Raw genomic sequence first — 24,354 nt, forward strand, 5'->3', positions numbered from 1 at the left:
TGTTAGCGTCACTCCAGTACCGCTTGAAAAGTACGTAGGGGATGGTAGTCACTTGAGACCCGGTGTCCAGCAGTGCACTCATGGGGATACCGTCCAGCACTACGGGTAAGACCGGGCATCCCCCCACGTACTTATCGCGCCAATTAGATGGGCCTGATGACCTTATGCCTGGGGGTTGGCCCTCTGCCCCAGGTCGGACCCATTTAAAGTACAGTACCTGGCTATGTGTCCTGGCTGGCTGCAACGACGGCAAATCGGCTGTCCATCCTCGGTGTAACGGTCGGCGGGCCTCCCTCTGAACAACGGGATCCTCCTCTGTCGACGCCACGGGACATCCTCCGGACTGGAAGCCAGCTCGATTGGTCTTGACGGTTCCATCTGCAACGACTGTAAGGTCCTGGTCAATGCAGCCACACTCTTTGTTAATTCTTGGACCTGATGGTGCAGGTTTGCAGGCTGGAATGGATTTAGGGCCTGTGCATCAGCCCCCACAAGGTCTGCGGGGTAGGGCGCCGCCCCCTGGTGGTAAGTGATGACAGGGCGCCGGGAAGCTACAGCACCACCTGGTGCGGGTTCTCGGAGCACCCGGATGGCCCTATCTTTGAACTGCGCAAAAGTCAAATCAGGGTTCTGGAGGGCCATGAGGCGCCGCTGGGTTCTGTGGGCGCTGGACAGCAGACCTTCTATGAACTGGTCAGTCAACAGTTTATCGGTGTCCTGCACGCTGCCAGAGTCAGCTTGCTTGATTGCTCCCAGAGCTTCTTGCAGGTTCAAGGCATAGTCTCTGATACTATCTTGGGCTCGCTGCTTACAGCCATAGAACCGCATTTTTATTTCTGCTGAGGTACGGGTGTCAAAGGTGTCCTGCAGACAGGTCAGAACCCCCTTTACAGTCCTTTTCTCCTCAGCTTTCCAAGACTTTACCTCCCGTTGGGCCACACCAGTTAACTGCCCTATTAGTATGCTTACTTTCTGTTCTTCTGTCAGGGGATAAACTTGGAATAAGCTATACAGCCTTTCTTTAAAGTCGCCCAAGGTATGTGACTCGCCAGCATACTGGGGCAGCCAGGCCACTCCGGGGATATAGGGCATGGAAAACGGCATCACAGCTGCAGCGGCTACGCTGGTGGTAAAGGGTCCCTCCGCGTCCGACATCTTCCTCCCCCCTAGTTAACCGTGGCCTACCTTCCAACGATCCTCTTCTGTAGGCCGCGGCTCCGCTCGCGATGCTCTGGGTGAGGACCTTGCGTCGCGGAGTGATGACGTCAGCGTCGCTCTCTCTCCTTCCAGGACCTTGCGCAGCGTCTCAGCGTAGGGCGGAGCTTCAGGTCTCACGCGTTTTTGACGTTCACGCCCCTCTTCTTCCCGCGGCGTCCCGAAGATGGCGTCCGATGGCGGGAAAATGGCTGAAGATGGCGGGAAACGACTTAAGATGGCGGGAAACGGCTCAGAACGGCGGGAAACTTCACTCAGGTAAGTATGAAGTCTTTTTCAGGCACGCAATACCCGTTTGTGGCGGGTTGGTCACAATCCTGCCGAATACGCCAAAGCTGACTCGCCCACTGGGCCGTGGGGCACCCGGAACCGGGCTTCAGTGCGATGATGGGGGTAGTAGTGGCAACCCGATCCCGTGGCTCAGGGTGGTCAGACCAAATGCTGTGGCAGTCTATTTGAAGAGTTATGAATGTCCGACTACGCCACCCGTGGATTGCGGTCAGGGATGACCGCCGCTGCAAGGCAGACAACTGAAGCTGATGTTGGTGTGCAGCACAGGGATAGGATAACTCCCCACGGGAAGAGTGTAGCCTCAGGGCAGCATATGTGAATGCTGGAGGTGATAGTGCAGTCCGCAATAATAAGAGTTCAGAGTCCACTTCAAACAGTCCAGGGTCTTTATTGTAGGTATTGCTAATGACCCAACTGTTAGAACCTTGCTGTTAGGTTTTTTTTTCCTTTGCTGGTCACATGACCTTGTTGGCCTATTTAATCCTGCTCCGCCCTTCTGGCTTTGCTGGACTTCATTGTATATCTACTTTCTAGCTAGCCTGTGCTCTGTATCTAACTCTGTTAGTTTGCTTGGTCTACGGACCTCTAGGTTCTATCTATTTTGTTTGTTCGTCTGTCTGCTGCTATTTCTGTTAGGAGGTGTCCCATATTCCTCCCAGTCCTTAGTACTTGTAGGGATTCCCTCCCCAAATCTATAGGTCTCCGTACAGACTAGATTAGGACTTTAGCAGGTCTGATCGCAGGATCAGGTTCCCTGTTACATCGTAGGGATTCAGCTGAGTCTTATAGTAGGGACAGATCTCCTCTCTTTCCTTAGCTTTGGTAGCAGAACATAACAGTAAGTCCAGCCTGTAAATTCTCTAAGGAAAGATTTTTTTTTTGTTCCATCATGGTGTCGGTTCAGGATTTGGCTAAACACCTGCAGGGACTCTCTCTGGAAGTGGCCGAGCTCCGTCAGCACGTGAGTAACTGTCCTGGAGCATATTTCTTGGAGCCTAAGGTATGTTTGCCGGATTTATTTTTTGGTGAACATCGAGAATTTTTTTCATTTAAAAATGCTTGCTTATTGTATTTTCGTTTGAGACCCAAGTCCTCTGGGGATGAATCCCAGCGCGTAGGGTTCATAATGTCACTTTTGCGCAAAGAGCCTCAGGAGTGGGCCTTTTCTTTGCAACCTAGTGATACATGCTTCAGATCAGTGGATAGTTTTTTTTCTGCTTTAGGACTATTATATGATGATCCTGACCGTGTGGCATCAGCTGAGACTGAGTTGAGACGTTTAAAACAAGGATCAGGTAATATGGAAAAATATTGTACACATTTTCGTCGTTGGTCCACTCAAACAGGGTGGAACGATTCTGCTCTGAAAAGTCTATTTCTTGCTGGGCTCAGTGAAAAGGTTAAAGACCTGCTAATTGCTTATCCTACACCTGAGGATTTGCAACAGGCTATGCAATTAGCTATACGGGTGGACAGAAGACTGCGTGCTAGGGTTAATGAGAGCAAATCCTCTGCTATGTCAGTTTCTGGTTATGATAATGTGTGTACTAACAGTGGTGAACCGATGGAGATTGGATCGGTGGCACCCCGCTCTCAAGAAAAACACCGTCGTTTTTCAGAAGGCTTGTGTTTCTATTGTGGAAAATCTGGTCATTTGATTAAAGGCTGTGAGCTTCGTATGAAGAAAGAAAAAAAAATGGTCAGTCACGCCCGTATTGCCTGTTTAAATTCCAAGGGTATATTTTTAGCTGCTTCCACGATTGCTCAGGAAAAATTAATGGAATTTCGGGTGTTTGTTGATTGCGGGTCTACACTGAATGTTATTGATGGGGGATTCGTGGAAAAACTCAATTTAAAACCTGAACCTTTATCATCCCCCATTGCTGTGGTTTCTGTGGATGGCTCCCCTTTGAAGAATATTACTCTCAAGGTCAGTGAATTTCCTCTCACTATTAATGGTGTTCACCATGAGAAATTGGATTTGGTAGTGTTGAATAACTTGCCTTCTCCAGTAATATTGGGTTTGCCCTGGTTAAAATTTCACAATCCTGTACTGGATTGGTCTACCAGTGAAATTAAATCCTGGAGCCATAAATGTTATGACAAGTGTTGTAACGGGCGTATTGCAGCTTTGGATAGGGGAGAATTGCCTGTTCCTATTCAGGATTTTTGGAGAGTTTTTTCTGAGAAAGAATCGCAGGTTTTGCCTCCCCATAGAGACTATGATTGTTCTATTGAATTTGTCCCTGGAGCGACTCTTCCTAAAAGTCGTTTATTTAACCTTACTATTCCTGAGAGGAAGGCTTTGGAGGAATACATACAGACAAGTTTGGCCGCCGGTCACATTAGGCCCTCTAAGTCTCCTGTGGCGGTTGGATTTTTTTTTGTAAAAAAAAAGGACGGCGGTTTACGTCCTTGTCTGGATTTTCGTGAGATTAACAAAATTACGGTACGCAATCCTTACCCACTGCCATTGATTCCTGATCTGTTTAACCAGTTATTGGGGGCCAAGTGGTTCTCTAAAATTGACCTTAAGGGGGCATACAATCTGTTGCGCATGAAGGAGGGTGATGAATGGAAGACTGCTTTTAACACTCCTGTGGGTCATTTTGAGAATCTGGTTATGCCTTTTGGTCTTACTAATGCTCCTGCATTTTTTCAGAATCTGATTAATGACATCCTTAGACCTTTGATCGGTAAAAATGTGGTTGTGTATTTGGATGACATTTTGATTTATTCGCCAGATCTGGAGTCTCATTGGCGGAGCGTGCGTGAGGTATTACAGTTATTAATGGACAATTCGCTTTTTGCTAAGCTGGAGAAATGTGAGTTCGCTGTACAGAGAATTAGTTTTTTGGGCTACATTATCTCCAGCAAAGGTTTTGAGATGGATCCGGTTAAGGTTCAGGCTGTGCAGGAATGGCCTAGGCCTATTGGTTTGAAATCAATACAGAGGTTTTTGGGTTTCGCCAATTACTATAGAAAATTCATAAAAAATTTTTCTAGTATTGTCAAACCTCTGACTGATCTCACCAGGAAAGGTGCTGATGCGGTTCAGTGGTCTTCTGAGGCCATTGAAGCTTTTGTGTATCTCAAGGAGAGGTTCACCTCTGCTCCCATCCTTATGCAGCCTGATGTTACTAGGCCGTTTTTGGTTGAGGTTGATGCTTCCTCTGTGGGGGTTGGCGCAGTATTGTCTCAGGATAACGGGGATGGATTACATCCCTGTGCATTTTTTTCAAAAAAATTTTCGGAGACTGAATTGAATTACGATATTGGTAATCGGGAATTATTGGCTATTAAACTCGCATTTGAACACTGGCGCCACTTCTTGGAAGGTGCGGAATTTCCCGTTCAGGTTCTTACGGATCATAAAAATCTGATATATCTTGACGCTGCCAAGCGCCTGAATGCCCGTCAGGCTAGGTGGGCACTGTTTTTCTCGCGGTTTAATTTCTCCGTTACTTACATCCCTGGTACTAAGAATGTTAAGGCGGATGCCTTGTCTCGCAGTTTTTCTCCCATAGTCGGTGCTGAGAAAGAGGAAAACATTTTACAAGAAGGTGTTGTGATAGCTGCTTTAGACTCCGTTTTGGAAGATGAGATTCTTAAAGCTCAGGAGAATGCCCCATCTAACACTCCTCATGGGAGGTTGTTTGTGCCTGGGACCTTTAGGAGAGATTTGTTTGTTGAGTGTCACGAATCTCGGTTGGCAGGTCATCCCGGAATCTCTGAGACCAAGAGACTGGTGGGTCGCAGTTTTTGGTGGCCTGGATGGCAGAAGGAAGTCATTAAGTGGGTGCGCCAATGTACTATATGTGCTAGATCTAAGTCCTCACATACTCCTGCTGCGGGGTTGCTTTGTCCTTTGGAGGTCCCCAGTGCTCCTTGGACACATTTGGCTATGGACTTTATAACTGACCTTCCCCCCTCTGAGGGTTTTACTGTCATCTGGGTGGTCGTGGACCGTTTTAGCAAGATGTGTCACTTGGTTCCCTTCGTCAAACTGCCCTGCGCTAAAACTCTCGCTAAGGCCTTTGTCAAGGAAATTGTCAGACTTCATGGCGTTCCTACTGACATTGTTTCTGATAGGGGTCCTCAGTTCGTGGCTCGTTTTTGGCGTGCCTTTTGTGACAGGTTGGGAATTCATTTGTCGTTTTCGTCCGGATATCATCCTGAATCTAATGGCCAGACAGAAAGGAAAAACCAGGATGTTGAGCAGTTCTTGCGTTGTTTTGTGGCAGACAATCAAGAGGGGTGGTCTGAGTTTCTGCCACTTGCCGAATTTGCTCTGAACAATCATACATCTTCTTCTGCTGGTTGTTCGCCTTTTTTTTGTTGTTCTGGGAGACATCCGTCGTTTGGGTCGTTCTCCAAGTTGGGATCTGCCGTGCCTGAGGAGGAGAATTTTTCCGGTGATTTGGAAAGAGTTTGGACGGATGTGCGTGGTAATCTTCAGGAGGCCAACAGAAAATCTAAAGACTACTTTGATAGGAAACGACAGGAGGTTTTGTTCGCTGTTGGTGACATGGTTTGGTTGTCCTCTAGGAATCTGCGGTTGAGGATTCCTTCTAAGAAATTGGGTCCCAAGTTTGTAGGGCCCTTTAAGGTGCTTCAGGTTGTCAACCAATCTGCTGTTAGGTTGGAGGTTCCTACCTCCTGGAGAATTAATCCGGTCTTTCATGTCTCTCTGTTAAAAAAAGCTGTTGTGTCGGATGGTGACGCCTCTGCCTCTGTTCCTCCGGTGGTGGAGGACGGGGAATATGAAATTTCTCGCATCCTTGACTCTAGACGGTATAGAGGTAGTTTGCAGTATCTTGTGGCCTGGAAAGGTTTCGGACCCGAGGATAACTCTTGGGTGAGGTCAGATGATGTTTCCGCGTCCAGACTTATCAGAGCGTTTCACAGGAGATTTCCTGATAAGCCTGGTCCTAGGGGATCCGGAGGATCCTCTTAGAAGGGGGGGTACTGTTAGAACCTTGCTGTTAGGTTTTTTTTTCCTTTGCTGGTCACATGACCTTGTTGGCCTATTTAATCCTGCTCCGCCCTTCTGGCTTTGCTGGACTTCATTGTATATCTACTTTCTAGCTAGCCTGTGCTCTGTATCTAACTCTGTTAGTTTGCTTGGTCTACGGACCTCTAGGTTCTATCTATTTTGTTTGTTCGTCTGTCTGCTGCTATTTCTGTTAGGAGGTGTCCCATATTCCTCCCAGTCCTTAGTACTTGTAGGGATTCCCTCCCCAAATCTATAGGTCTCCGTACAGACTAGATTAGGACTTTAGCAGGTCTGATCGCAGGATCAGGTTCCCTGTTACATCGTAGGGATTCAGCTGAGTCTTATAGTAGGGACAGATCTCCTCTCTTTCCTTAGCTTTGGTAGCAGAACATAACACCAACAGGAGTACCGGTTAGGAATGGGCCTGGGTGTCTGAGAGCATTCGGACGAGCCCCACTGGTCAGGGTGAGTGTGAAGGCCTACCATTCTCTCTCTGCCCTTGCTGACTATCCCCCTTTTCGTGGTGTAATAGCCCACGTCCCTGAGCTGGCCGTGTACTTCGCCTGTATGGCTTGCGACTCGGGCCTTAGGTACCTTTTGCTTCTCGGTGCTGTACCAGCCCCTCTATGTGGCGGAGCCTCCAGGCTTCTTAGGCCAAGGGACCTAAAATCCCTCGCGGGTTGGTTCTCTGCTGCTGGGCTTGCAACCCTGACAGCCTCGGACCCCAATGTCCGGTAGTGTAGATCTCTCAGCCAGGACCGGCTCTCGTTGCCTCTGTCCCTGACTCGCAGCTTCTCCTCTGCCTCACGGACTCCTTGGCTACAGCTGAACTGTCCCTCCTTCTCTGGGACTAGTCTCAGTCCTGAGCTAGGTCGTCTAGTTCTCTCTAACCCTGCCCCCAGTTCCAGCTTTTATAGGGGCAGCCAGCTCCCCCTACTGGCCTGGGACAGGAGGTGCTGTATGCTAATTGTCCCTGACCAGGGAACCTCCCTCCTGCTCTCAGACACAGCCTTTAATATTTGTGGCATCCAGGCCTGGGGTGACACAGGAGCACCTAAAGAGATGCAAACTATTTACAAGTAAGGAGTCTGTCTGCTGCAAGTCCGCAGGGACAAATGTCTCTAGAAACCGGGGAAGCACATTAAAACATAAACATAAACATAATAACTTTAAACAAGTTACAGCCGCCCGGGCTGCTTAATTCTCGGGTCCCCTCCTGGGAAAAGGCTCATTCCTCCAGACGGAGGCTGACCGGTCCTCTACGGCCGAGCGCGAGTGGTCATCGCTCCTGGACACCTTGTGAACATCCAGGACGTACAATCCCCGCACCCCATGGTGGCGGGTGTATGTGACCATGTCACCCGGGAAGAGGTTCCGGCCAGGGTGTCCCTTTTTCAGCCGCGGCTCGACGTCCCGCCGGCTGACGAAGACGTCGTCCTTATGCTGGGGACTCCTTATGAACCCCCACCCCACCTCATGGTGGAAGCGGACGACTTGCCCTTCCATACGGGGGCTTGGATGGGTTGCCTCCTCCTGGCGGGCCCGGGACTTTGCAGCCTTGGCGTGCACCTCGAGGTGCTCGCAGCGGACCTCCCTCTGGCGTTGCTCCCGGCTGAGTTGGAGAATCTGCTCATGGCACCGCTCGCTCCTCCTTTGCGCTTCAGCCCGGGTCTCCCGGGGGAAGCCCATCAGGTTCCTCCCTGGTTGTCCCAGGCCCACTCCTCAGCCGTCGGCCAGGTGACCTTCGGAGCGGGTAGCGGTGTCATAAGGGGCTGCTGCGGGTCCTCTGCAAGTGCGGACCAGTCCGGGTTGGGGTCGGTGGATACCCCATCAGGCTCAGGTCCTTCCGAGTCTGGAGTTGGGCGGAAGTGCAGGTCTCCGCCAATAGCAGAAGCTCACAGCTCCGGGGCAAAGAGCTGCTCCCACGTTACCATGCCGGGCAGCAGATACTCCACAATGAGGTCCAGTATGGGCACGGTAGGCTTGTGGCACCCCAGGGGGTCTGGTTGCCACAGTGGTAGCAATACCATGTCTGAGAGCAGGCAGGAGTTTCCTGGTCAGGAGTGCTTTACATGCATCACCTCCTGCCCCAGGCCAGGAAGGGGAGGATCCTGCCCTTTATAAACTGGATCTGGGGAGGGGTTAGGGAGTAGTTCCAGAGACAGGGACAGAACAGCAAAGCAAGGAGCCCTGTAGGCAAGACAGGAGCAGAGAGCCAGGGACTGGAGCGACTAGAGCTCGTCCTGGCCGGAGACACCAAGAACCGGACATCGGAGTCCGAGGCTGTGGGGATTATACATCCAGCAGCAGAAACCACACGGCAGGGGATTTCAGGTCCTCTGGCCATAGGAAGCCCGGAGGCTCAGCCACACGAAGGGGACAGGTACCGCCACAGAGGAGCGAGGAGTACCAAGGGTCCAAGTCGCCAGCTATATGGGTGAGCACCACACGGTACACTTGGGGACGTGGGCTAGTACACGACTACAGCAGGTTAGCTAGAAAGAGTGCAGTCAGAACTGCAGGCCTACAACTTCACTTGGTCAGCGGAACTCTTAGTTTGCTCTCAGACCGGCCAGGCCTCCACTACTAGCCAGCACTCCGGCGAGGCCTTAATAATTGCCATCAGTAAAGGCCCTGAACTGCACTGCCAAGACTCTGAGTCGTTACTACCGCTCCCGCACACAACCACCACCATCATTCACCTGCGCTGCCCTGAAGCTACACTCTTCCTGTGGGGAGTTATACTACACTTGCTGCGCATATCTCCAGCTTGAGTGGACTGCTCCACAGCGGCGGTTCTCCATAACCGCAATCCACAGGTGGCGTAGTCAGACTATATAAACCTATACACATAGACTGCCACTGGTTTGACCGCCCTGGGTCACGGACCGGGTCGCCGCCACGGTGACTACAACTCCCAGCCATATACAGGCTCGGCTCCGGGTACCCCACGACCCATGGGGCGCGTCAACTTTGGCATAGTCAGCAGGATTGCGTGCCCACTACCACCGGGTACTGCGCGCCTTGACAGACTGTGTCGCATACTGTGGTGAAGATTTCCCGCCATCTGCTGCCGTTTTCCCGCCGTTGTCCGCCATCTTCGGGTCGCCGCGTGGGAAGAAGAGGGGCGGGACCGCTGAAAACGCGCGAAGTCCAAAGCCCCGCCCCACGCACTGACGCAGCGCCAGGTCCTGGAAGGAGCCACAGCGCGAGCTGACGTCAGACCTCTGCGACGCCAGGTCCTACAAGGAGACCATCGCCTGCGGAACTGCGGCCTACGGAGGAAAGGAGAAGGAAGGTAGGCCACGGTTCACTAGGGGGGAGGAAGACGCCGGATATGGAGGGAACTTCCTCCACCAGCGCGGCCGCTGCCGCAGTGATGCCATTCACAATGCCTTATATACCGGGGGCAGCGTGGTTGCCCCAGAACTCAGGAGAGTCGCACACCCTGAGTGACTTCAAAGAGAGACTAAATAGCTTGTTCAAAGTATACCCCCTGTCCGAGGAGCAGAAAGTGAGCATCCTTATAGGCCAGTTGATCGGCGCAGCCCAAAGAGAAGTGAAATCCTGGTCAGTCAGAGAGAAGGGGACTGTAAAGAAGATACTGGCCCGTCTAAAGGACACTTTCGATACCCGCACCACCGCAGAGATCAAAATGAAATTTTATGGGTGCAAACAACGGGCACAGGACAGTATACGGGACTATGCTTTGAACTTACAGGAGGAGCTGAGAGCCATTAGGCAGGTGGACCCTGACAGTGTACGTGATGAGAATAGACTGTTAACAGAGTAGTTTATTGAAGGTCTACTGTCCAGCGCCCACCGAACCCAGTTGCGCATAATGGCCCTGCAGAACCCTGACTTAGACTTTATCCAATTTAAGGACAGAGCCATCCCGGTACTCCGAGAACCAGCACCAGGTGGCACCACAGCTCACAGGCGCAGAGCTATCACTTACCACCAGGAGGTGGCCCCCTCGTCTGCAGAGCCTGTAGGAGCTGAGGCACAGGCTCTGGACAATGCCCCGTCTACAGACCTACACCATCTGGTCCAAGAACTAACTAAAAGTGTAGCAGCACTAACCAAAACTGTGCAGTCCTTGCAGGTGTCCCCCAAAGGAAGGGTCCAGCTGGCTTCCAGTCCGGAGGATGTCCCGTGGCGCCGACAGAAGAGGATTCCACCATCGAGAGGGAGGCCCAGCGACCGCTACGACCAGGACGGACAACCCATCTGCCGCCGCTGCAACCAGCCAGGACACTATTCAAGGTACTGTCATTTAAACGGGCAAAACCTGGGGCAGAGGGCCAACCCCCAGTCATAAGACCACCAGGCCCACCAAGCTGGCGAGACAAATATGTGGGAGGACGACCGGTCCTACCTGTCGTACTGGACGGCTTTCCAATGAGCGCGTTGCTGGACACTGGATCCCAGGTGACCACCATCCCTACATTCTTTTTAAGCGGTACTGGAATGACTCTGATATTACCCGCCGTCCAGATGAACATTTGAGCATTTATGCCTGCAATGGTCAGCCCGTGCCTCAGGTGGGGTTTAAGGAAGTGACCATAAAAGTTGGCAAAGTCGAGCTGCCAGCACAAGGACTGATAATTGTTGACATTGATCGCCGTGAAAGTCATACCATGTTAACTTTAGGCACTAATGTCATTGAAAATTGTCTTGCAGAAATAATTGTCTTATTACAGCAGGTTGCGGAGACCGCCAGTTCCAGCCAGCAACGGGTTCTACAAAGGGAGATCAGAGCCCTGATGAAAAGGCAACAGGTAGAACTATCTGGTGGTGAAATTGGTAATGTGAGGATGAGTGACCCATTCCCTATCGCCATGCCCCCAAAAAGTGAAATGATGATTTTGTGCCGGGCAACTATAGGCCTAAGGGGTAGAGATTACCAAGCCATGGTGGAACCCGTCTACTCAGACAGTAGGCCCACCATTTTGACAGCCCGTGGGGTGGTCGATGTCCACCATGGGAGGGTACCCGTCCGCATCCTGAACATTGGGGAAAGAGAGGTACATTTGTCCCGCTATGCCACCCTAGCCAAACTGTTCACCGTCAACCAAGACTCTGTAAAAGTGGTGGAACCCTTGCCTCCAGCTCAACCAGAGGAGGATAACGGCTCCAAGAAACAAACGGAGGACTGGTGTCAGAGGCTGCATGTAGGTACTGACTCCACTCCCCCACACCAAAAACAGGGAGTCTACCGGGTGGTTCAGGAGTACGAAAGAGTCTTTAGTAAACACCCGCTTGACTTTGGGCAAGTAAAGGGGGTAGAACACCATATCCCCACGGGAGACCATCTGCCCATCAAGGAAAGGTATCGGCCTGTTCGCCCTGCACACTACCAAAATGCCAAGGGAATGTTGCGAGAAATGAAGGAGGCTGGGGTAATCAGGGACAGCTGTAGCCCCTGGGCGGCTCCACTAGTTCTTGTAAAGAAGAAAGATGGCACCATGAGAATGTGTGTCTTGATTACTGGAAGGTCAACCGCATAACACACAAAGATGCGTACCCGTTACCTAGAATAGAAGAGTCCTTAGCTGCATTAAAAACTGCTAACTTCTTTTCCACTTTGGACCTTACTAGCGGGTACTGCCAGGTTCCTGTAGCAGAGGCAGACAAGGAGAAGACTGCATTCACCACCCCGATGGGTCTCAGCGAATTCAACTGTATGCCGTTCGGACTCCGCAACGCCCCAGGGACCTTCCAGCGGCTGATGGAGTGCTGTCTGGGACATCTGCTATACCTCGACGATGTCATCGTGTATTCAAAAACGTACGACGATCATCTGAAGCACCTGGCAGAAGTGTTTGACGCCCTTGCAGGCTTTGGTCTAAAGGTGAAGCCTTCAAAATGCCATCTACTGAAACCAAAGGTACAGTACCTGGGACGCGTGGTGAGTGCTGACGGAGTGGCTCCCGACCCCGATAAAATTATAGTGATTAAGGACTGGCCAAGACCCTCCAGCATAAAGGAAGTGCGGCAGTTCCTCGGGTTGGTAGGCTACTACCGAAGATTCATCCCCGGTTTCACCAAAATGGCAGCTCCTATGCAGGACCTCCTGATAGGCCAGTCCAGGAAGGCCAAAAACCGCCGCCCTTCAAATGGGACAAGCTGGAGGATGAGTCTTTCCGCCAGCTGAAGATGGCCCTCAAGGGGGATGAAATCCTGGCGTACCCTGATTACGGCCAGCCTTTTATTCTCCACACGGACACGAGCAACATCGGGCTAGGGGCGGTGCTATCCCAGATCCAACAGGGCAGAGAACGGGTAATCGCTTATGCCAGCAGGAAGCTCCGGCCTACAGAGAGAAACCCTGAAAATTATAGCTCCTTCAAGCTAGAGTTCCTGGCAGTGGTGTGGGCAGTTACAGAACGCTTTAAACATTACCTTGCATCTTCCAAGTTCACCGTGTACACGGACAACAACCCGTTGACACACCTGGACACTGCAAAACTTGGTGCCCTGGAGCAGAGATGGATGGCCCGCCTATCCAACTATGAATTCACCATCAAGTACCGGGCTGGGTGCAAGAATGCCAACGCAGACGCGCTGTCCAGAATTCCCCACTTGCCGGACAGGGGGGGGGATCCCGAAGAGCTGGAAGAGATAGAGATCCCCGCCTTCCACCGCCATGGGATCACTCAGTGCTCCCACTGCGTGAAGGACAAACACTCTGCCACCAAAGAAGCCACGTTTAATCCCTTGTCCCATCACGGCTGGGCAGAGACGCAAGACAGTGACCCGGCCATCCGCCTGGTGAAGGAGTTACTGACACAGGCTGATGCCCACCCTGATCCAGATGCTCCGGAGGAAGCCAAACAGCTGTGGAAAGAAAAGAGCAAGCTGCTCATCTATGAAAGGAAGCTGTGTCGGAGACATGTCAATTCCCGGACACACGAGCTGGTCTGGCAGGTGGTGGTCTCAAGACAGACGCGGCTATGGTCTTGGAAGCGTACCACGATGGAGCAGGACACTTCAGATGGAAAAAGCTGGAGGTCCTGCTGTGTGAACGGTTCTATTGGGTTGGCATGAGAGGAGCCATTGAGAGGTGGTGTCGGGACTGCGGCCCATGCAACCTGAGGAGAAAAGACCGTGCCAGCCACAGGGCTCCCCTGCAGCCCATCATCACCAAGCAGCCACTTGAACTGGTAGCCCTGGACCATGTGAAGCTATCTCCAAGCAGGTCAGGCTACGTCTACGCCCTCACCATCGTAGACCACTACTCCAGGTTCCTGGTGGTAGTGCCGGTCAAGGACTAAATGGCTCAGACAGCGGCCAAAGCGTTCCAGCAGCATTTCTGCCACCCACACGGGTACCTGGAACGTGTGCTGACTGATCAAGGTCCAGCCTTCGAGGCGGAGGTCTTCCAGGAATTCTTCAACCTGTATGGCTGCAAGAAGATAAGGACAACGCCCTATCACCCCCAAACCAACGGGCTGTGTGAAAAGATGAACCAGGTAGTGATAGACCTTCTGAAAATGTTGCCCCTGGAAGAACGCAGTCTGTGGCCTGAAAAGTTGCCGGACCTAGTGGACCTGTACAACCACATCCCGGTGAATTCAACCAACTGCACGCCTGCTTATCTGATGAGAGCAAGGCCTGGTAAGCTGCCCATTGACCTGGATATGGGAGTCCTGACACCAGATGACGCCTCACCAGATGCAGACTGGGATACTGAACGACAACAGCAGTACCGCAAAGTACAGGAAAGTGTTGAGAGGAGTCTGTCTCAAGCAATACAAAGGCAAGAGAGGGCCTACAATCAACATGCACCTGCTGTTCTCCTGGCACCTGGAGAGCAAGTCCTAAAGAGAAAAAGGCGGCTCCATAAGTTGGATGACCAGTGGGAGAAAGAACCGTACACCGTACTACCATCAAGTCACGAAAACCCTAAGGTGTACCATATAAGTAATGATGGAGGGGAGACGACAGCAACAGTCTCCAGAGACCACCTGAAGAAATGTCCCGAGCAGCTGCAAAGTGCTGAAGAAGACCAAGATAGCCCTCAACCCGCAGAGGAAAGGGAAGAGATGGTCAGTACAGTACTCAGAGAATTTCCCCGGTCCTGGCACACAAGTCAATAATGCCATTGTTGTGCCCATCCTTACCTTTCTCCAGCCAACCCCTCAAGAGCCTACAGAGGATTCAGTAGAGTTGGAAGAGCAATTGGCCCCGGAGGCAGAAGATTCCTCAACAGCAGACCAGGAGAATCAACCATCTGCTAGTAGCGAACCTGCCGTGCCCATGGTAAGCCAAAGGACACGTAGGAAGCTGCCCAACCTACCAGTAACACCTCAAAATACCTGTAGTGCAGACACTAGTGAGCCCACTACACAAGGGGTAGAAATGGGGGACCCAGAAAGGACACAAACAGACAGCGTGTTGTGTAGGTCCACCAGGAGCACCAAGGGTCAAATACCCGCCCGCTGGAGAATTTAAATGTGATATATATACCTGTGTATTGCCACTGTTGAAATGTTCAATGTTTGTTACCTGAATACTAATTGTGTTATTCTAGTTACCCGACGGGGTTCATGGACTGACAGGTTATGGACAATGAATAACCGGAACTGTACCTTGTAAATAGTTGCACCTGTAAAGTGCCCCTTTTGTGCCAGACCACAGAACAAAAATCCGGGGAGGTGGCTGAAGACATGGTCCAACGTCTGGATCATCAATGCCCTGTAGCCACCCCAGGGCCTACGTGGAGGGTTTGGGACGGGTCCCTCGAACTACATTTTCGGTGAAAAGGACACCTGGTTACGGATGATACCGTGACCTTAAGGACTAAACTGCTTGTAAATATGTTAATATGTTGATGTTATTGCTTATTACCTGTATCTCTTATAGAATGTGTTTAGTCCCGGAGTACTAAAATTTAGTAGGGGGGAATGTGGCACCCCAGGGGGTCTGGTTTCCACAGTGGTAGCAATACCATGTCTGAGAGCAGGCAGGAGTTTCCTGGTCAGGAGTGCTTTACATGCATCACCTCCTGCCCCAGGCCAGGAAGGGGAGGATCCTGGCCTTTATAAACTGGATCTGGGGAGGGGTTAGGGAGTAGTTCCAGAGACAGGGACAGAGCAGCAAAGCAAGGAGCCCTGTAGGCAAGACAGGAGCAGAGAGCCAGGGACTGGAGCGACTAGAGCTCGTCCTGGCCGGAGACACCAAGAACCGGACATCGGAGTCCGAGGCTGTGGGGATTATACATCCAGCAGCAGAAACCACACGGCAGGGGATTTCAGGTCCTCTGGCCATAGGAAGCCCGGAGGCTCAGCCACACGAAGGGGACCGGTACCGCCACAGAGGAGCGAGGAGTGCCAAGGGTCTAAGTTGCCAGCCATACGGGTGAGCACCACACGGTACACTCGGGGACGTGGGCTACTACACGACTACTGCAGGGTAGCCAGAAAGAGTGCAGTCAGAACGGCAGGCCTACAGCTTCACTTGGTCAGCGGAACTCTTAGATTGCTCTCAGACCGGCCAGGCCTCCACTACTAGCCAGTACTCCGGCGAGGCCTTAATAATTGCCATCAGTAAAGGCCCTGAACTGCACTGCCAAGACTCTGAGTCGTTACTACCGCTCCCACGCACAACCACCACCATCATTCACCTGCGCTGCCCTGAAGCTACACTCTTCCTGTGGGGAGTTATACTACACTTGCTACGCATATCACCAGCTTGAGTGGACTGCTCCGCAGCGGCGGTTCTGCATAACCGCAATCCACAGGTGGCGTAGTCGAACTATATAAACCTATACACATAGACTGCCACTGGTTTGACCGCCCTGGGTCACGGACCGGGTCGCCGCCACGGTGACTACAACTCCCAGCCATATACAGGCCCGGCTCCGGGTACCCCTTGGCCCAGGGGGCGCGTCAGGCTCAGCATCCGGGGCAGGGGTAGCACACTCACCCGCCTCTGGGCCGCTCACGACCTCTGTCACTGCTTCTCCCTGAGCTTCGGTTCCTTGGCGGCGAGTCCAGATGCGCAGCAGCATTTCCTCCCGCCACGCAGCAGACGCCGCTTTCTGGGCCTCATCCAGTCTCCGAGCAAGACCCGGGGCTTCCCGGTGGAAAAATTCAATATCTCCCGCTGTGAGGATCTTTCCGCCTCGCTCCCTGCCGGGAGAAGAACCTGGGCCGGGTTCAGAAGGTTCCGTTTGTTGCGCTCCAGCAGCGTCCATGTCTGCTCCTGAAGGTCGCCAAACTCCTATGGCGGCACCTTGTTGTTTTTCTTTTTCCTCCTCTTTCGGGGCGGTTCCTGGGCGGTATGCTGACAGGCCCGCCTTCGTTCAGCCCATCCAGTTTGACAGGCATTAACCCGCGGACAGTCTCTGATGGAAGGGGCGGTCCACACTTTTGGCGCCATATGGGAGCCTGGCCCACGATAGGAGGTGTTAGAAGACCGTCTTTCTGATGCGCTATGGCGCCTGTTCTTCCTGGGCGGGCGCCATCTTAAGTAGAAACGACAGTCTAAGGTGTAAGGCACACAGTACCCGGTAGCAATGGGTAATTCCTTCCTTTGCTGCGGGCACGCGATCCTGCCAACTACGCCGAGTATGTGACGAATGCAGCACGCACGCTGCAAGCCCTACCCTGGGAAGATGGGGTACTCGGAGCCGGGTCCTAAGTTGTCGATGGGGTGCAGCCGTGGCCCGGACCCGCTCCGTGCCCAGGGCCGTCACAATAAAAAGAGATGGTACTGGCTCTTCCGGGTTGAGTGGCTGATCTCGACTACGCCACCTGTGGCACCTGGTGAAGGCCACCAGCGCTGCTGCAGTCCTCTGAGGCGGGATGTTGTGGCAGCCGTCTTTGTTACTACTCCCCACAGGCGGAGCAGGGCCTCAGGGCAGAGGGACCATGATGACGGGGGTTGTAGTATAGGAGGTCTAGTGCTACGTAGTGCGGTGTAGTGCAGAATAAAGAGTCCGGAGGCCATAGGGGTTAACTTCCAGGGTTTTTACTCACGTTGAACAGTACAGTTGCAAGGCTTCTCCCTGCAAATCGCGGAGTTCTGCGGTCACCAGTAACGAGGATCCGACATCCTCCAAGTAATACAGGTTTTTAATCAGGACCCCGCACCAGAGTGTTCCTAGACTTCAGATCGGGTCCTTTCCTGTCTGTGTGTGTGTAGATAGGCCAGGTCTCCCTCTGGACTAAGCTCAGAAACAGGGTACGGGTGGCAGCTCCGCTCCGTCCGTTACCCGGTGGGATCCTCAGGGCCTGCCGGGCTTTCCTGACTAGGACGTGGAGTAGCAAAGTCAGGTGTCAGGGGCCGGTACCCCTCTTGCAGCCGGAATCCCTCTGAATAGATCAGAGTGGCGAGGACAGGTGGCGTATACCGCTCCGTCTGCATCCTCCTGGGATCTTTTGCGGTGGAGCTACACTCTTAAGCTCCGGGACTTCTTGGTCATGGTCCTTGACCGGGCTGAGACATACATTATCTGCAACCTGCCCCTCGACCCAAGGCCAGGGAACGAGGGCCGTGTCTCCATCCGCTGCAGGTCCACACAGGATCCACGTTCAGGGTGGGAGATCACAATCAAAAGACGACCAAGAGCCAAGATGGCTGTGTATTAAATATGAATTATTAAGTGTCACTAAAATGTGATTCCTCCACCCTCACCCACTAATTGGTTCCCCTAAACTTTTGGTTCCTCAGTCTCCCAACTCCCAGTAGGGGCAGCACCTAGTGCGTAATAGCCCCCTCTGGAGGGAGGAGTGTGGTGTTGAATGTGGAGGTAGGGTCCTGACCATCGCACTGTTCTTACCTCAGAGGAGGAACACTACACCCCATTAAAGAGGTGCAGCATCCTTGTGGCGGTTGAACCCTCAGGGGCGCCACATTCCCCCCTGGTGAAACACAGCACATCCGCGGGCTGCAAAAGAGCAATACCTGGTACAGTTTTTTTATATTTTGACAACAATTAAACGATCTTCCCATTATGGGAGGCACTTCTTCTTTAACGTTACAAACGGCATATAGTATAAAAGTACAAAGATATAAAAATATAAAAGTAGAATTATCATCCAGAGACATTTATGCACAGACAGACGGGTTAAAGTGCAAGGAATGAAAGGCAGTTCAGAAGCACGAGGGACCTGTCCCAAACCCCCAACGTAGGGGGTCCTGAGTCTGACCATCGCACTGTTCTTACCTCAGAGGAGGAACACTACACCCCATTAAAGAGGTGCAGCATCCCTGTGGCGGTCGATCCCTCAGGGGCGCCACACATCTGTCTGTACAATGAAGGTTTCCTTGAAGCTGGGGCTGATGAGGACCGGCTGTCCACAAAGGACCAACTTCATGGACTGAAAGGCTTTGTCTGTTAGAACCCTCCTGTTAGTTTTTGCTATCTTGTGTTTTGCGGTCACGTGACCATCTGCCTATATATTCCAGCTCCGCCCTTCTGGCCTTGCTGGACTTCAGTGTTTTCTAGACTGTCTTACTAGCTGTTAGAACCTTGCTCTTAGTTTTTTTTCCTTTGCTGGTCACATGACCTTGTTGGCCTATTTAATCCTGCTCCGCCCTTCTGGCTTTGCTGGACTTCATTGTATATCTACTTCCTAGCTAGCCTGTGCTCTGTGTCTTGCTCTGTTAGTTTGCTTGGTCTACTGACCTCTATGTTCTATATATTTTGTTTGTTCGTCTGTCTGCTACTATTTCTGTTAGGAGGTGTCCCATATTCCTCCCAGTCCTTAGTACTTGTAGGGATTCCTTCCTCACATCTATAGGTCTCCGTACAGACTAGCTTAGGACTTTAGCAGGTCTGATCGCAGGATCAGGTTCCCTGTTACATCGTAGGGATTAAGCTGAGTTCTATCGTAGGGACAGATCTCCTCTCTTTCCTTAGCTCTGGTAGCAGAACATAACAGTAAGTCCAGCCAGCAAATTCTCTAAGGAAAGATTTTTCTGTTCCATCATGGTGTCGGTTCAGGATTTGGTTCATCGCCTGCAGGGACTCTCTCTGGAGGTGGCCGAGCTCCGTCAGCACGTGAGTAACTGTCCTGGAGCACATTTCTTGGAGCCTAAGGTATGTTTGCCGGATTTATTTTCTGGTGAACACCGAGAATTTTTTTCATTCAAAAATGCTTGCTTATTGTATTTTCGTTTGAGACCTAAGTCCTCTGGGGATGAATCCCAGCGCGTAGGGTTCATAATGTCACTTTTGCGCAAAGAGCCTCAGGAGTGGGCCTTTTCTTTGCAACCTAGTGATACATGCTTCAGATCAGTGGATAGTTTTTTTTCTGCTTTGGGACTATTATATGATGATCCTGACCGTGTCGCATCAGCTGAGACTGAGTTGAGACGTTTAAAACAAGGATCAGGTAATGTGGAAAAATATTGTACTCATTTCCGTCGTTGGTCTACTCAAACAGGGTGGAACGATTCTGCTCTGAAAAGTCTATTTCTTGCTGGGCTCAGTGAAAGGGTTAAAGACCTGCTAATTGCTTATCCTACACCTGAAGATTTGCAACAGGCTATGCAATTAGCTATACGGGTGGATAGAAGACTGCGTGCAAGGGTTAATGAGAGCAAATCCTCTGCTATGTCAGTTTCTGGTTATGAGAATGTGTGTACTAACAGTGGTGAACCGATGGAGATTGGATCGGTGGCACCTCGCTCTCAAGAAAAAGACCGTCGATTTTTTGAAGGCTTGTGTTTCTATTGCGGAAAATCTGGTCATTTGATTAAAGGCTGTGAGCTTCGTATGAAGAAAGAAAAAAAAATGGTCAGTCATGCCCGTATTGCCTGTTTAAATTCCAAGGGTGTATTTTTAGCTGCTTCCACGATTGCTCAGGAAAAATTAATGGAATTTCGGGTGTTTGTCGATTGTGGGTCTACTCTGAATGTTATTGATGGGGGATTCGTGGAAAGACTCAATTTAAAACCTGAACCTTTATCATCCCCCATTGCTGTGGTTTCTGTGGATGGTTCCCCTTTGAAGAATATTACTCTCAAGGTCTGTGAATTTCCTCTCACTATTAATGGTGTTCACCATGAGAAATTGGATTTGGTAGTTTTGAATAACTTGCCTTCTCCAGTAATATTGGGATTGCCCTGGTTAAAATTTCACAATCCTGTACTGGATTGGTCTACCAGTGAAATTAAATCCTGGAGCCATAAATGTTATGACAAGTGTTGTAATGGGCGTATTGCAGCTTTGGATAGGGGAGAATTGCCTGTTCCTATTCAGGATTTTTGGAGAGTTTTTTCTGAGAAGGAATCGCAGGTTTTGCCTCCCCATAGAGACTATGATTGTTCTATTGAATTTGTCCCTGGAGCGACTCTTCCTAAAAGTCGTTTATTTAACCTTACTATTCCTGAGAGGAAGGCTTTGGAGGAATACATACAGACAAGTTTGGCCGCCGGTCACATTAGACCTTCTAAGTCTCCTGTGGCGGTTGGATTTTTTTTTGTAAAAAAAAAGGACGGCGGTTTACGTCCTTGTCTGGATTTTCGTGAGATTAACAAAATTACTGTACGCAATCCTTACCCACTGCCATTGATTCCTGATCTGTTTAACCAGTTGATGGGGGCCAAGTGGTTCTCTAAAATTTACCTTAAGGGGGCATACAATCTGTTGCGCATGAAGGAGGGTGACGAATGGAAGACTGCTTTTAACACTCCTGTGGGTCATTTTGAGAATCTGGTGATGCCTTTTGGTCTTACTAATGCTCCTGCATTTTTTCAGAATCTGATTAATGACATCCTTAGACCTTTGATCGGTAAATATGTGGTTGTGTATTTGGATGACATTTTGATTTATTCGCCGGATCTGGAGTCTCATTGGCGGAGCGTGCGTGAGGTATTACAGTTATTAATGGACAATTCGCTTTTTGCTAAGCTGGAGAAATGTGAGTTCGCTGTACAGAGAATTAGTTTTTTGGGCTACATTATCTCCAGCAAAGGTTTTGAGATGGATCCGATTAAGGTTCAGGCTGTGCAGGAATGGCCTAGGCCTATTGGTTTGAAATCGATACAGAGGTTTTTGGGTTTCGCCAATTACTATAGAAAATTCATAAAAAATTTTTCTAGTATTGTCAAACCTCTGACTGATCTCACCAGGAAAGGTGCTGATGCTGTTCAGTGGTCTTCTGAGGCCATTGAAGCTTTTGTGTATCTCAAGGAGAGGTTCACCTCTGCTCCCATCCTTATGCAGCCTGATGTTACTAGGCCGTTTTTGGTTGAGGTTGATGCTTCCTCTGTGGGGGTTGGCGCAGTATTGTCTCAGGATAACGGGGATGGATTACATCCCTGTGCCTTTTTTTCAAAAAAATTTTCGGAGACTGAACTGAATTACGATATTGGTAATCAGGAATTATTGGCTATTAAACTTGCATTTGAACACTGGCGCCACTTCTTGGAAGGTGCGGAATTTCCCGTTCAGGTTCTTACGGATCATAAAAATCTGATATATCTTGATGCTGCCAAGCGCCTGAATGCCCGTCAGGCTAGGTGGGCACTGTTTTTCTCGCGGTTTAATTTCTCCGTTACTTACATCCCTGGTACTAAGAATGTTAAGGCGGATGCCTTGTCTCGCAGTTTTTCTCCCATAGTCGGTGCTGAGAAAGAGGAGAACATTTTACAAGAAGGTGTTGTGATAGCTGCTTTGGACTCCGTTTTGGAAAATGAGATTCTTAAAGCACAGGAGAATGCCCCTTCTAACACTCCTCATGGGAGGTTGTTTGTGCCTGGGACCTTTAGGAGAGATTTTTTTGAGTGTCACGAATCTCGGTTGGCAGGTCATCCCGGAATCTCTGAGACCAAGAGACTGGTGGGTCGCAGTTTTTGGTGGCCTGGATGGCAGAAGGAAGTCATTAAGTGGGTGCGTCAATGTACTATATGTGCTAGATCTAAGTCCTCACATACTCCTGCTGCGGGGTTGCTTTGTCCTTTGGAGGTTCCCAGTGCTCCTTGGACACATTTGGCTATGGACTTTATAACTGACCTTCCCCCCTCTGAGGGTTTTACTGTCATCTGGGTGGTCGTGGACCGTTTTAGCAAGATGTGTCACTTGGTTCCTTTCGTCAAACTGCCCTGCGCTAAAACTCTCGCTAAGGCCTTTGTCAAGGAAATTGTCAGACTTCATGGCGTTCCTACTGACATTGTTTCTGATAGGGGTCCTCAGTTCGTGGCTCGTTTTTGGCGTGCCTTTTGTGATAGGTTGGGAGTTCATTTGTCGTTCTCGTCCGGATATCATCCTGAATCTAATGGCCAGACAGAAAGGAAAAACCAGGATGTTGAGCAGTTCTTGCGTTGTTTTGTGGCAGACAATCAAGAGGGGTGGTCTGAGTTTCTGCCACTTGCTGAATTTGCTCTGAACAATCATACATCTTCTTCTGCTGGTTGTTCGCCTTTTTTTTGTTGTTCTGGGAGACATCCGTCGTTTGGGTCGTTCTCCAAGTTGGGATCTGCCGTGCCTGAGGAGGAGAATTTTTCCGGTGATTTGGAGAGAGTTTGGACGGATGTGCGTGGTAATCTTCAGGAGGCCAACAGAAAATCTAAAGACTACTTTGATAGGAAACGACAGGAGGTTTTGTTCGCTGTTGGTGACATGGTTTGGTTGTCCTCTAGGAATCTGCGGTTGAGGATTCCTTCAAAGAAATTGGGTCCCAAGTTTGTAGGGCCCTTTAAGGTGCTTCAGGTTGTCAACCAATCTGCTGTTAGGTTGGAGGTTCCTACCTCCTGGAGAATTAATCCGGTATTTCATGTCTCTCTGTTGAAAAAAGCTGTTGTATCGGATTGTGACGCCCCTGCCTCTGTTCCTCCAGTGGTGGAGGACGGGGAATATGAAATTTCTCGCATCCTTAACTCTAGATGGTATAGAGGTAGTTTGCAGTATCTTGTGGCCTGGAAAGGTTTCGGTCCCGAGGATAACTCTTGGGTGAGGTCGGATGATGTTTCCGCGTCCAGACTTATCAGAGCGTTTCACAGGAGATTTCCTGATAAGCCTGGTCCTAGGGGATCCGGAGGATCCTCTTAGAAGGGGGGGTACTGTTAGAACCTTGCTCTTAGTTTTTTTTCCTTTGCTGGTCACATGACCTTGTTGGCATATTTAATCCTGCTCCGCCCTTCTGGCTTTGCTGGACTTCATTGTATATCTACTTTCTAGCTAGCCTGTGCTCTGTATCTTGCTCTGTTAGTTTGCTTGGTCTACTGACCTCTATGTTCTATATATTTTGTTTGTTCGTCTGTCTGCTACTATTTCTGTTAGGAGGTGTCCCATATTCCTCCCAGTCCTTAGTACTTGTAGGGATTCCTTCCTCACATCTATAGGTCTCCGTACAGACTAGCTTAGGACTTTAGCAGGTCTGATCGCAGGATCAGGTTCCCTGTTACATCGTAGGGATTAAGCTGAGTTCTATCGTAGGGACAGATCTCCTCTCTTTCCTTAGCTCTGGTAGCAGAACATAACACTAGCCAGGTGCTTCTGTGCCTATTCTGTCAGTTTGCTTGGTCTTCTGGGATCTCTAGTACATTTTGTCAGTTTGTCTTTTGCTCTGCAACAACTTCTGTTAGGAGGTGTCCCATTTTTGTTCCAGTCCTTAGTTTTTTTAGGGACCCCTCCCTTTATTCTATAGGTCTCCGTTCAGACTAGCTGAGGACAAAGACGGGTCTGTTCGCAAGGAACAGGCAGCCCGCTGCATCGTAGGGATTCAGTTTAGTCTTACTGTAGGGATAGCTTTCCCCTATCTTTCCTTAGTTTATGTTGCAGATCATAACACCCGCATTACACAAGCGCATGTCCCACAACATTAGCTGTGCCCTCAACAATGCAGTTACTGGGAAAGTCCAGCCCAAAATAAAAAACCTATAGGAAAGAAATTCGG

The sequence above is a fragment of the Phyllobates terribilis genome, unplaced genomic scaffold (assembly GCF_046119375.1).
Source record: "Phyllobates terribilis strain yellow unplaced genomic scaffold, ASM4611937v1 Scaffold_358__1_contigs__length_1942743, whole genome shotgun sequence".
Lineage (NCBI taxonomy): Eukaryota > Metazoa > Chordata > Amphibia > Anura > Dendrobatidae > Phyllobates > Phyllobates terribilis.